Below are 12,229 nucleotides of genomic sequence, written 5' to 3'. Positions count from 1 at the left end.
TATACTGTATACAACCCTGAGATTCATTTTGTTGTTGGCATTCACAGGGGTGGAACTGGCAAGCTGTAGGTGGATCCAGGGGATGAGGGTTGATTGACAGAGGGGGTCAGCTGAAGCTGGGAGATGACTGATGGAGACTGCAGGTGAATCTAATAAGATAGGTGATAACAGAGGGATAGGGATAGGGGAGCAAGTGGGAGATGGGCAGATGGAGTAGGTTGAAGAGGGGAAAGGAACAAGGTGGTCAGGGTATGGGATTGGGATTGATGTGTGTCTATCACAGACTTGTTCTCTCCATACCTCCTTTCCTCTGTAGCTTCAAACACACATCGGTTTTCTCACTCCCAGTTTTTATTAAAGTTTCTTTCTCACGGATGCTGCTGATCCACTAAGTATATATTCCATCCTTCTACCACCCTGCAATTGCAAAGTGCTAAGGATGCTGAATCTCTGCCTGTAGTCCCAGCCCTGCCCTCTTGCACAACTGTAGTGATTCAGTGGCAGCCTGTCAGTAGCAACAAACAAGGTTCTGGAGGAACTCAGAGGGTCAGGCAGCATCTGTGCAGGGAAATGGATCCGATACATTTTAGTTTGAGACCATTCAGCCCATCAGTGTTACTCTGGCTCTTAAGACTGTCACAGCCAATGTATTGCAGCATTCTATGTCCTTCCTCAAAGACAAAATAAAATTTATTATCAAAGTATGTTATGTATACTAACTTAAGATCCATTTTCTTGCAGGAAAATTAAAAAAACTATAGAATTTATGAAAAACTATACATAAGACTGACAAACAACTAATGTGCAAAAGAAGACAAATTGTGCAAATAAAAAAATACTGAGAACATGAGTTCTAGAGACATGGAGGTGGAGACTCTGACAAAAGTAGGGCAGATCCAAAAGTATAGATGAACACTTAATTCCTCCCCAAGCTTGCTTCATAGATTCATAGAGTGAATTGGTCAGCTCATCTCACCCAGGCTGGTCACAAGTCAATCTGCACTGCTCCCATTTTCCTGCATTGTGTCTGTAACCCTTCATGCCTTTTCCTATCCAAGTACCTGATGTTGTTGTGGCACCACTCAACCAGATTTTCAGTCACCCTCATATGTGCCACAAATCCAAAATGATTATATGACCTACTTTCAAGGATGAGTTTATTACTCATTTTCTCAGTATCTTATTTGCACATTCTGTCTTCTTTTACACTTTGATTGTTTGTCAGTCTTTGCATATATGAGGTGTTTCTTATTGTATCACTTTATTTTTGTAAATGTCTGCAAGGAAATGAATTCCAAGGCAGTATATAGTGACATATATGTACTTAAACAATAAATTAACTTTGAAACTTTTGATACTCCAGAGAAATCAGCCCAAGTTTGTTCAAACTCTCCTTAGAAATCCCTTCACAGGTGAGCCATGGTGAGGTCATAGTGTTCATCAGGAAATTGCATTCTCAGAGTCCCATTCTGATGCACCTCTGAGCCTTTATAGTATCTCAAGTTCAAAGTAAATATGGAAGTACATATAAATCACCATATACTACCTCGAGATTCATTTTCTTGCAGGCATTCACAGTAGAACAAAGAAATACAACGGAATCAATGAAAAACTACTCACAAAGACTGACACAACTGTGGCGCAGTAGCGCAGTGGTTAGCACAATGCTTTACAGTACCAGTGACATGGGTTCAGTTCCTGCTGCTGTCCTGTAAAGAGTTTGTATGTTCTCTGCATAACCACGTGGGTTTCCTCCTACTGGTTAGCAGGTTAATTGGTCATTCTAAATTGTCTCGTGATTAGGCGCGGGTTAGAATCAGGGGTTGCTAGGCGTTGTGGTTCGAAGTGCCAGAACAGCCTGTTCCGTGCCGTATCTCAACAAATAAATAAACAACCAATGTGCAAAAGAAAGTAAACTGTGCAAATATTTAAAAAAAATAGGTACTATTGAGAACAAGTAGAGTCCTTGAAAGCGAGTCTGTAGGTTCGGTCCGAAACATCGACTGTATCTCTTCCTAGAGATGCTGCCTGGCCTGCTGCGTTCACCAGCAACTTTGATGTGTGTTGCTGTAGGTTGTGGAATCCATTCAGTGCTGAGGAGAGTGAAGTTAGCTAAGCTGGTTCAGGAGCCTGATGGTTGTAGGCTAATAACTGTTCCTGAGCATAGTGTTGTGGACTTAAGTATCTCAGTAGTGAATTTCAGGGAGTTTATGGGACAGAGGTTAAGTTTCAGACCTGAGCTCAAACTTGCTCTTAATACCAGATTATCATTTTTAAAAAATTACTAAATTACTTCAACCTTGCATGGGGAAAGAGGTGGTGGGGGCGTGCAGTTCCCATCATTGAAAGGATACAGTTGAATCCAGGGGTCGACGGAATTGTGTGGGATATTTTGCTCTGTGAACTGAGTTTTTGTTGATTTAATACATACCCACAGTCAAGATTAAAACCCTCCCTACCTTCCAGGCCCCTGGTCTGGCAGACTCAATGTCCCTAGGGAGTGAGGGAGGTGGCTGCCAGGAGTGTTGATAAAAAAAAATAGGCTGGACCATTTTATTTCAAAACACCGAGTGTGTCAGGAACGAGGGAGAGTGTCGCTCGCAAATGCCCCAAATGCAATCCAGCTCACGTCGGATTTCATTATGACCTCTCAGCGCTGATAATGAATACACGAGGACACTGTGCGTGTAAGCGTGGGCGAGAGACTATAGCGAGTGATCTGGGGACGCTTGAAAAATGCTAGAGAAGATCTTAGAAACTATATATTTTTTCCAGATATAAGTTCTTTTGAAGAGGATTGTGGGTAAACAAGTGGGCGAGCCGGAAGCTGTCAATGCAGACTTGAAATGTTGCCATTTTCTTGTTACTTTTGAGTTTTAATGAGCCGGGGACTTTAATCCTGTGTCTGGCTGTGTTAGTGGGGAAGGGGCAATTTCCCCTCATCTCATCTTTTCAAATAAGTAATTTATTTTTAAGCATTGGTGGCTATTTTAAACTGCAAGTCTATTTCGGTTCCCTTTTGCTTAAACATTCGCTGGCTAAAATGAAAATATCTTAAACGCTGATCTGCATCTCTTGTGTTAAATGTCCACGCTCTTCCACTTGCAGGAAGCATTTTATATAAAAAATGTATTTTTAAAAATTCACTATCTCTTTTGCTGGGGGGGGGACAAACCCAAAATTTCAAGCACCTCCCTTTATTAAACAAGTGCTTTATTTTAAGTTCCGCCCTATCTTTTCCTGTCTTTTGTTAATCTCTCCCCCGGGCTGGGTTGGATGTCTAGTTAATTTTAAAACCACTTGCACGCTTTAGCTCCGATCTCTAGCCTGGGTTGTTGGATTACATTAACCGGATGAAAGTGGGACCCGGGTTCGGAGAAAGTCTTGATAACGTTCACTAACGTCGAGTTTCGAAACGAGATACCATAAAAACAGTTTCTCATCGGTTTGAGTAACGTACTAATCGAGCAGTAGTTTTCAGTTGAAGCAAGGGATTCTGCAGATGTTGTAAATCCATTGTATATTTCAGTTGAAAGTTGTTTTATTTTAAATAATATTTGCTCATTCCTCAATATTGGCCATTAAAAATCCATTCCTGTATTGTCTTCATTCCATCGCCTCACCCCACCCTGTTCCACTATCTCTTTTCGTCCCATCGTATTTCTACACCTCTGGCCGTTTATACCCAGAGTAAGATCTCAGTACGTGGTCGGGCATCCTCCCTGGAGAGGGAAACGGCACTCACTGTTCCAGATCACTGGTGTTGGGCAAGAAACGTTAATCTCTCCACAGATTCTGCCTGACCTGCTGAGTCATTTTCTGCATTTATTTCAGATTTCCAGCATCTGCAGTTTTTCATTTCCAATATTTTTATTATTAATTTTACATATAAGAATACAGAGTACAAGAAAAAAATCAATACATTATATTAAATCGCATATAAAGACTCCTTACCCTATATTCATACAGATTAATTAGTAACATTGAAATATAGTAATTTTATTATATTAAAAAATCCAACCCACTACCAAGACTGAAGCTGATTAGTAAAGAAAAAAGAAGGAAAAAAAATTATCATCATCTGTACTTCAGCACTTTTGATGTAGACAGGAGCATGTCACCAACCACTTTCCTGAAGTCAATGACCAGCTTTTTTGTCTTTGTGAGGTTTCAAGCTTTCACCTCTAAATCATTAGTTTATACTCTCAGTGGCCACTTTACTAGGTACACCTGGTTGTTAATGCAAATATCTAATCAGCCAATCATGTGGCAGCAACTCAATGCATAAAAACATGCAGACATGGTCAAGAGGTTCAGTTGATGTTCAGACCAAACATCAGAATGGGGAGGAAATTTGGTTGAAATGACTTTGACGATGGAATGATTGTTGGTGCCAGGTGGGGTGGTTTGAGTATCTCAAAAACTTCTGATCTCCTGGGATTTTCACACACAGCAGTCTCCAAAGTTTACAGAGAATGGAGCAAAAAGCAAAACAAAAATTCCAGTGAGCTGCAGATCTGTGGACAAAAATAAACACAAAATAATCTGCAGATGCTGGGGTCAATCTGCAGATGTTGTGAGTGTTGCTGTGGACAAAAATGCCTTGTTAATGAGAGAGGTCAGAGAAGAATGGCCAGACTAGTTCAAGCTGACAAGGGAGCAACAGTTAACTCAAGTAATCACACTTTACAACAGTGGTGTGCAGAAGAGCTTTTCTGAACACATAACACCTCAAACCTTCAAGTGGACGGCCTACAGCAGCAGAAGACCATGAATATACACTCACTGAGTGTATTTGCTAACGATATAACTAAATCCGGACTGACACCAACTGTCTGAAAGGAACTCAAAAGTATTCATGCCCCAAACTGTGAATTCATGAATTAAAAACAATGCCCCCTCTCATGGGTGTAGTTTGTAAATGCATCCTTTGATGAGTTATTGGAATGAGACAGGTCAGGAAGTTCCTGGATTCAGCTCGTGGAATTATTTCAACCAAGGATGCTCTGTGCTAAACATAGGACATTTATAATGCAGAAGACTATTTTGACCATTGTGTCCACACATTTGAAAAAAGAACTACCACCCACTTAGCAGGTCTTATAGATTACTGGTCTTCAAGTGCACATCCAGGCACCCATAAAATGCAGCAAGAATTTATGCTAAAATCAAAATTAGAATTAGGTTTATTATAAGACTATAAGACATAGGAGCACAATTAGGCTATTTGGCCCATCGAGTCTTTTCTGCCATTCCATCATAGCTGATTTATTATCCCTCTCAACCTCCATTCTCCTGCCGTTTATCAACCTCTACCTTAAATATACCCAATGACTAGGCCTCCACAGCTGTCTGTAGCAATGAGGGTTAATAACTTCCTGAACCTGATTACTATTATCTTTCTCAACCCCATTCTCCTGCCTTCTCCCTGTAACCTTTGACGCCCTGACTAATCAGGAACCTCCGCTTTAAATATACCCAGTAATGTCCTCAATAGTCATCTGTAGCAATAAATTCCACAGATTCACCACCCCCTGGCTAAGGAAATTCCTCCTCATCTCTGTTCTAAATAGACATCCCTCTATGCTGAGGCTGTGCCCTCTGGTCCTAGGCTCCCCCAATACAGGAAATATCCTCTCCACATCAACTCTGTCTACGCCTTTCAATATTTGATGTTATCACTGTCTTATATGACATGGAATTTGTTGTTTTGTGGCAGAAGTATAGTGCATAATAAATTATAAAGTACAGTTAATAAATCTGGTGCTCTTCTCTCACTGCTGCCATCAGGTAGAAGGTACAAGAACCTCAGGTTCAAGAACAGTTACAACCCCACAACCTTCAGGCTCTTGAACAAAGAGGGTAACTACACACACTTGCCCCATCATTGTGATGTTTCCCAGAACCAATGACTCTTTATCTTGTTATCTCATGTTCTCGTTATTTATTGCTATTTATTTATATTTGCATTTGCACAGTTTGTTGTCTTCTGCTGTTATAGCTACTATTCTATAGATTTGCTGAGTATGCCTACAGGAAAATAAATCTCAAGGTTGTATAGGGTGACATATGTACTTTGATAATAAACATTTACTTTGAACTTTGAACTTCTTATTTACTCTAGTGAGGTCCTTCATAATTTTATTCACCTCCACGAAATCTTCCCTTAGCTTCCACTTTTCCATTTGGCTACACCTCCTCTAGATTTAAAGAATCGGAAACATAGTAGGGACGGTGCTGTGGAATAGCGGTTGGCATATTGCTTTCTGGTGCCAGCAACCTGGGGGTTCAACCACTGTTTGTAAGGAATTGGGGTGTATGGGGTGCCAGGGAGGGGTAGCACCTCTGGTGGAGGAACATGTCGCATCCTTTTCAAGTGGTTAGTCCACCTTTGGTCCCCACCTGGCACTCAGCTCTCACCTGTGGCTCCCCGTAGCTGTTTGCATGCGACAGCGGCCACACCCTGGGCAACGGCTTCGACAAGCCGGCTAAACCAGGTGAGGGTAGCCGATGGGTCTCAAACACTTGGTGTGATAGGGAGTTGTCTATCCCAGCATGTGAAGACATACTCCGGCGGATTGAGCAGACGAGACCAGCGGAAGGTCCAACGGTCAAGAAGGCGGTCTCTGCAAGCGTCGTGGAACGTGTAGAGCAGGACAAGACACAGAAGATGTCCTGGTCATCCACTGCGCCTAGTCCCATCTCCAGCCGTCTCGACTCTGTCTTGCCACTGGATCCAGATGGGAATTGGGAAGAGAGAGTGAGGCTGACGCTGCGCAACTCTCCCTCACTTAAATCCAAATCAAGCGCTAGTCTCGACACCATCATGGTGTCGAGGTCTTCATTGATGACGATGGACGAACACACAATGTAAGGAATTTGTATGTTCTCGCCATGACCACACGGGTTTCCTCGCACATTCTGAAGGTGTACAGGTTAGTAAGTTGTGGCATACTATGTTGGTGGTGGAAGTATGGCAACACTTGTGGGCTGCCCCCAGCACATACCCAGACTGTGTTGGTGGTTGATTTAAACGAAGCATTTCACTGCATGTTTTGATGTACATGTGACAAATAAAGCGAATCTTTAAAATGATCCTTATTTTTTTCAAATCTCCTGCCTCAAGGAATATGTTCTTCCTATTTACTTTAACGAGGTCCTACATTATTTTATTCACTCTATGAAGTCTCCCCTTTTCCATTCGGTTTCACCACCTCTAGATTAAGGGAATAGGAAACATAATCAATGTTCCCACAACTTAGACTGGAAGAAACGAAAAAAACAGCACTCAATTAGGTTATAAACACAAGAGATTCTGTAGATGTTTGGATTTCTTGAGCAATGCACACACACAAAATGCTGGTCTGGCTGACAGGAATAAACAGTCGACATTTCAGGCCGAGAAGGGTTTTAACCCAAAAAGTTGACTGCTTATTCCCCTCCATAGATGCGGCCTAATTTACTGAGTTCCTTTGGCATTTTTGTGTGTTATGCAATTAGACTATGTTGATTTGTCCAACTTACTCAATGTATATTGATGCAATTATGAAGAAGGCATGCCTGCAGCTATATTTCATTAGAAGTTTGAGGAGATTTGGTATGTCACCAAAGACTAGCAAATTTCTACAGATGGACCATGAAGAGCATTCTAACTGGTTGCATCACCATCTGGTATGGAGGGGCCACTGCACTGGATCAGAAAAAGTTGCAGAATGTTGCAAACTCAGCCAGCTCTATTATGAGCACTAGCTTCCCTAGCATCGAGGACATCTTCAAAAAGCGATACCTCAAATAGGTTGCATCGATCATTAAGGATCCCCCATCAGCCCAGGACATCCCCCTTCACACTTCTACGGTCAGCAAGAAGGTACAGGAGTCTGAAGACAGGGACAGCTTCTTCCCCTCCACCATCAGATTTCTGACGGACAATAAACCAACTCATGAACACAACCTCACTATTTTTGTACTGCTTATTTAATTTAATTTTGCAATGTATGGAACAGTATATTTATTTTTGTAATTTATAGTCTTTAATGTATTGCACTGTACTGCTGTCATAGAACAAATTTCACAATTCTAATTCTGATTACTTAATTAAAATCAGCTTAATTTCAATCTCGATAGCTCTAACTGACACAACATACAAAATATTTGAACGGGAGAATTCCAAATTTCACTCCTCTTTCTCTGAACATGTGCTTCCTGATTTCAGTCCCAAATGCTTTGACTCTAATTTTAAGACTGTGAAACTTATTCTGGATTTTCTCCATCAGAGTTAAAATGTTCTTTGTATCGAATCCCCTGGTCATTTCAAAAACCGCAGCCTGATGACCGATGAACCTTAACAGCTTAAGAAAATGCATGCCAAGTTTTCTTATACTACTTTTCTTTGTTATTGTACACTCTCTATGAGAGTGTTACCCCATGATTCAGATTCAGATTTATTTATCACATGTACATCGAAACATACAGTGAAATGTGTCGTTTGCATTAACAATCAGCACAACCTAGAGATATGCTGGAGGCAGCCTGCAAGTGTTGCCACACATTCCGTCGCCAGCACAGCATTCCCACAATGCTCAGCAGAACAGAAGAAGCCACAACTCAACAGCAGCAAGTTCCTTTCCTCTCTCTATCACACACACACACACACACACACGCACACACATACACACACAGTCTTCCAACTTCAGGACAGGCCTCCAGTTTGCAGCTTCAAGTTCTGGACTTTTGGTTGGTATCTGCCCCTGGACTAGCCAATGATGGGACCCCGAACTGCAGACTTGAACTCTGGGCACACAGAGTCACCAGCCATCATGCCTTCTCATGCCCTCTGCTCACATGGATATCCGATTCCAGGAACCTGGATGTTTCATAAAGTAGTAACCTGATATCCCAGCCAATATACTCTACATCATGATTAATGAAGGTAACATTCAATATACCTTCACCCTCTTCAGCTGTATACTCCTGTTTGTAGGATTACGGATTTGTATTCTAAGGTCTAACCATTTATCAACTATAATTGGACAACGATAATTTACTGTGTGCCTTGTTTGTCCTTACAAAATACATCACTTGTCAGGATTAACTTCTGTCAGTCATTATTTCACCCAACTTTCCAACTTTCCAGCTGATCTATATCAGGCTGTAGCCTCAGACAATATTCATAGAGTTATAGAACATTACAGCACAGAAACAGGCCCTTCAGCCCATCTAACTGTACCCAGATCATAGCCCTTCTTATTCCTCCCATCCTTGTGTCTATCAAAACTTCTCTTAAATGGTGCAATTGAACCTGCAGCTTCTACTGGCTGCTCGTTCCACACTCACACCACACCCTGAATGTAGAAGTTCCCTCTCAGATTCCCCTTAAGTATTTCACTTTTGCCCTATACCTATGAGCTCTCACTCAGAGAGTGGTGGGTGCCCGGAATGTGTTGCCTGGTATGCCGGTAGAGGCAAATACATGAGAAGCTTTTAAGTGACATTTAGATAAGCACTTGAAAATGAGGAAGGTGGAGAGATATGGGCATTGTGTAGGTAGGAGGGATTGGTGTTTGGGAGTTTTTTGATTTACTTTTTATCTGGTTCGGCACAATGTGGGCTGAAGGACCTGTTCCTGTGTTATACTGTTCAATGTTCTAGTTTCACCCAAAGTGAGGGGGAAACACTGCATGCATTCTCCTCCTCTACTCCCCTCATTCTCCTCCTCTACTCCCCTCATTCTCCTCCTCTACTCCCCTCATTCTCCTCCTCTACACCTCTCATTCTCCTCCTCTACAACCCTCATTCTGCTCCTCTACACCCCTCATTCTCCTCCTCTACTCCCCTCATTCTCCTCCTCTACTCCCCTCATTCTCCTCCTCTACACCCCTCATTCTCCTCCTCTACTCCCCTCATTCTCCTCCTCTACACCCCTCATTCTCCTAATCTCCAGGGGATAAAGTCGGAACCTACTCAATCTTTCTCTATAACTCAGGTCCTCAAGTCCCAGCAACATCCTTGTAAATTCTCTCCGCACTCTCAATCATATCAATATCTTTTCTGTAGGTAGATACCTTGCACAGCCTATTCCAAATTCAGCATCACCAATGTCAACTTCAACATAGCATTGCAACTCCTGTACTCAATGCTTTTATGCTTTTCTAGCTATCTACAACAGCACCAGCTCCCCCCTCTGAAAAATATAACTTAGTGCCTTGCACACCTCAAATTCAAACTACAGATGTGGGTCCATCCACATGTAAGGGAAGTGATCTAGTCCTGAACTCCAACAGTCTCTCCTGAAACCTGCCCACCTCTTATTTTTCCTCTCCCTTTCTTTAAGACCTTGCTTAAGATCTGCTCCTTTGACAAAGAATTGATTTACATAGAGCACAGTACAGCTCTTTTGGCCCACAATGCTGTGCCGAGCCTTTAACCTACTCAAAGATCAATCTAACCCTCCCTGCTATATAGATATTCATTTTCCTATCATTCACCTGCCTATCTAAGAGTTTCTTCAAAGCGCCTAATGTATCTGCCCCTACCAACACCCCTGGCACGGTGTTCCACACTCCCACCACTCTCTGTGTAAAAAAACTTACCCCTGACATATATCTCTCCCTATACTTTCCTCCAATCATCTTAAAATTTTACCCCCTTATATCAGCCATTTCAACCCTGGGGAAAAAGTCTCTGTCTCTACACTTGATCAATGTCTCTTATCATCTTGTACACCTCTCGTTCAAGTCAAGTCGTCACTTTTTATTGTCATTTCAACCATAACTGCTGGTACAGTACACAGTAAAAATGAGACAACGTTTTTCAGGACCATGGTGCTGCATGAACAATACAAAAACTACACTGAACTACGTAAAAAACAACACAAAACTACACTAGACTACAAACCTACCCAGGACTGCATAAAGTGCACAAAACAGTGCAGGCATTACAATAAATAATAAACAAGACAATAGGCACAGTAGAGGACGGTAGGTTGGTGTCAGTCCATGCTCTGGGTATTGAGGATTCTGATAACTTGGGGTAAGAAACTGTTACATAGTCTGGTCGTGAGAGCCTGAATGCTTCGGTGCCTTTTGCCAGATGGCAGGAGGGAGAAGAGTTAGTATGAGGGGTGTGTGGGGTCCTTCATAATGCTGTTTGCTTTACGGATGCAGCGTGTGGTGTAAATGTCTTTCATAGCAGGGAGAGAGACCCCGATGATCTTCTCAAGCTGACCTCACTATCCGCTGCAGGGTCTTGCGATCCGAGATGGTGCAATTTCCGAACCAAGCCGTGATGCAGCTGCTCAGGATGCTCTCAATACAACCTCTGTAGAATGTGGTAAGGATGGGGGGTGGGAGATGGACTTTCCTCAGCCTTCACAGAAAGTAGAGACGCTGCTGGGTTTTCTTTGCTGTGCAGCTGGTGTTGAGGGACCAGGTGAGATTCTCCGCCAGGTGAACACCAAGAAATTTGGTGCTGTTAACAATCTCTACAGAGGAGTCATCATGAACATCGATGTTCAGCGGAGAGTGGTCGCTCCATGTCCACTCCTTAGAAAACCCCTAGTTCATGTAACCTACCTTCATAAGTCATGCTCTCTAATCCAGATAGCATCCTGGTATATCTCCTCTGCTCTCTTTCTGAAGCTTCCACAGCCTTCCTATAATGAGGGAGCCAGAAATGAACACAATATTCCAAGTGTGGTCCAACATGCCTTACGATGTTCTTCTTTGACTCTGTGATAGTTTTAACCTGATAATAAATGGTGCTGTGAAAAGCCTCAGAGACTTTTAGTGCATTAGAGGCACGCTATAAATGTTTTCTGTTGGCAGTACAGATAATTTTCTATTCTATTTGTGTGTATTTTGAACACACTTCAAAATAAAAGCTGACTAGAGCAGTAGTGTTATTTTCAGACTCCAGCAACATCCATTTATTTTGGATTCCTCTCTTGTAAAGACAAATGTAGCTTGTAAAACCTGTGGACTTAGCCTGAATGGGAGGTTAATGAGAATGATCCAGGGACTGAAAGGGTTAACATAAGAAGTGTGTTTGATAGCTCTGGGCCTGTCCTTACTGCAGTTTAGAAGAATGGGAGGTGGGTGATCCCATTGAAACAAAGTGGATATTGTAAGGCATAGATAAAGTGGATGTGGAGAGGATATTTCTTATGGTAGTGGAGTCAAGGATCAGAGGGCACAGCCTCTAAATAAAGGGACATCACTTTAGAACAGAGATA

This window comes from Mobula birostris, chromosome X (genome assembly GCF_030028105.1).
Source record: "Mobula birostris isolate sMobBir1 chromosome X, sMobBir1.hap1, whole genome shotgun sequence".
NCBI classification, from domain to species: domain Eukaryota; kingdom Metazoa; phylum Chordata; class Chondrichthyes; order Myliobatiformes; family Myliobatidae; genus Mobula; species Mobula birostris.
Note: the sequence above shows the minus strand (reverse complement) of the source record.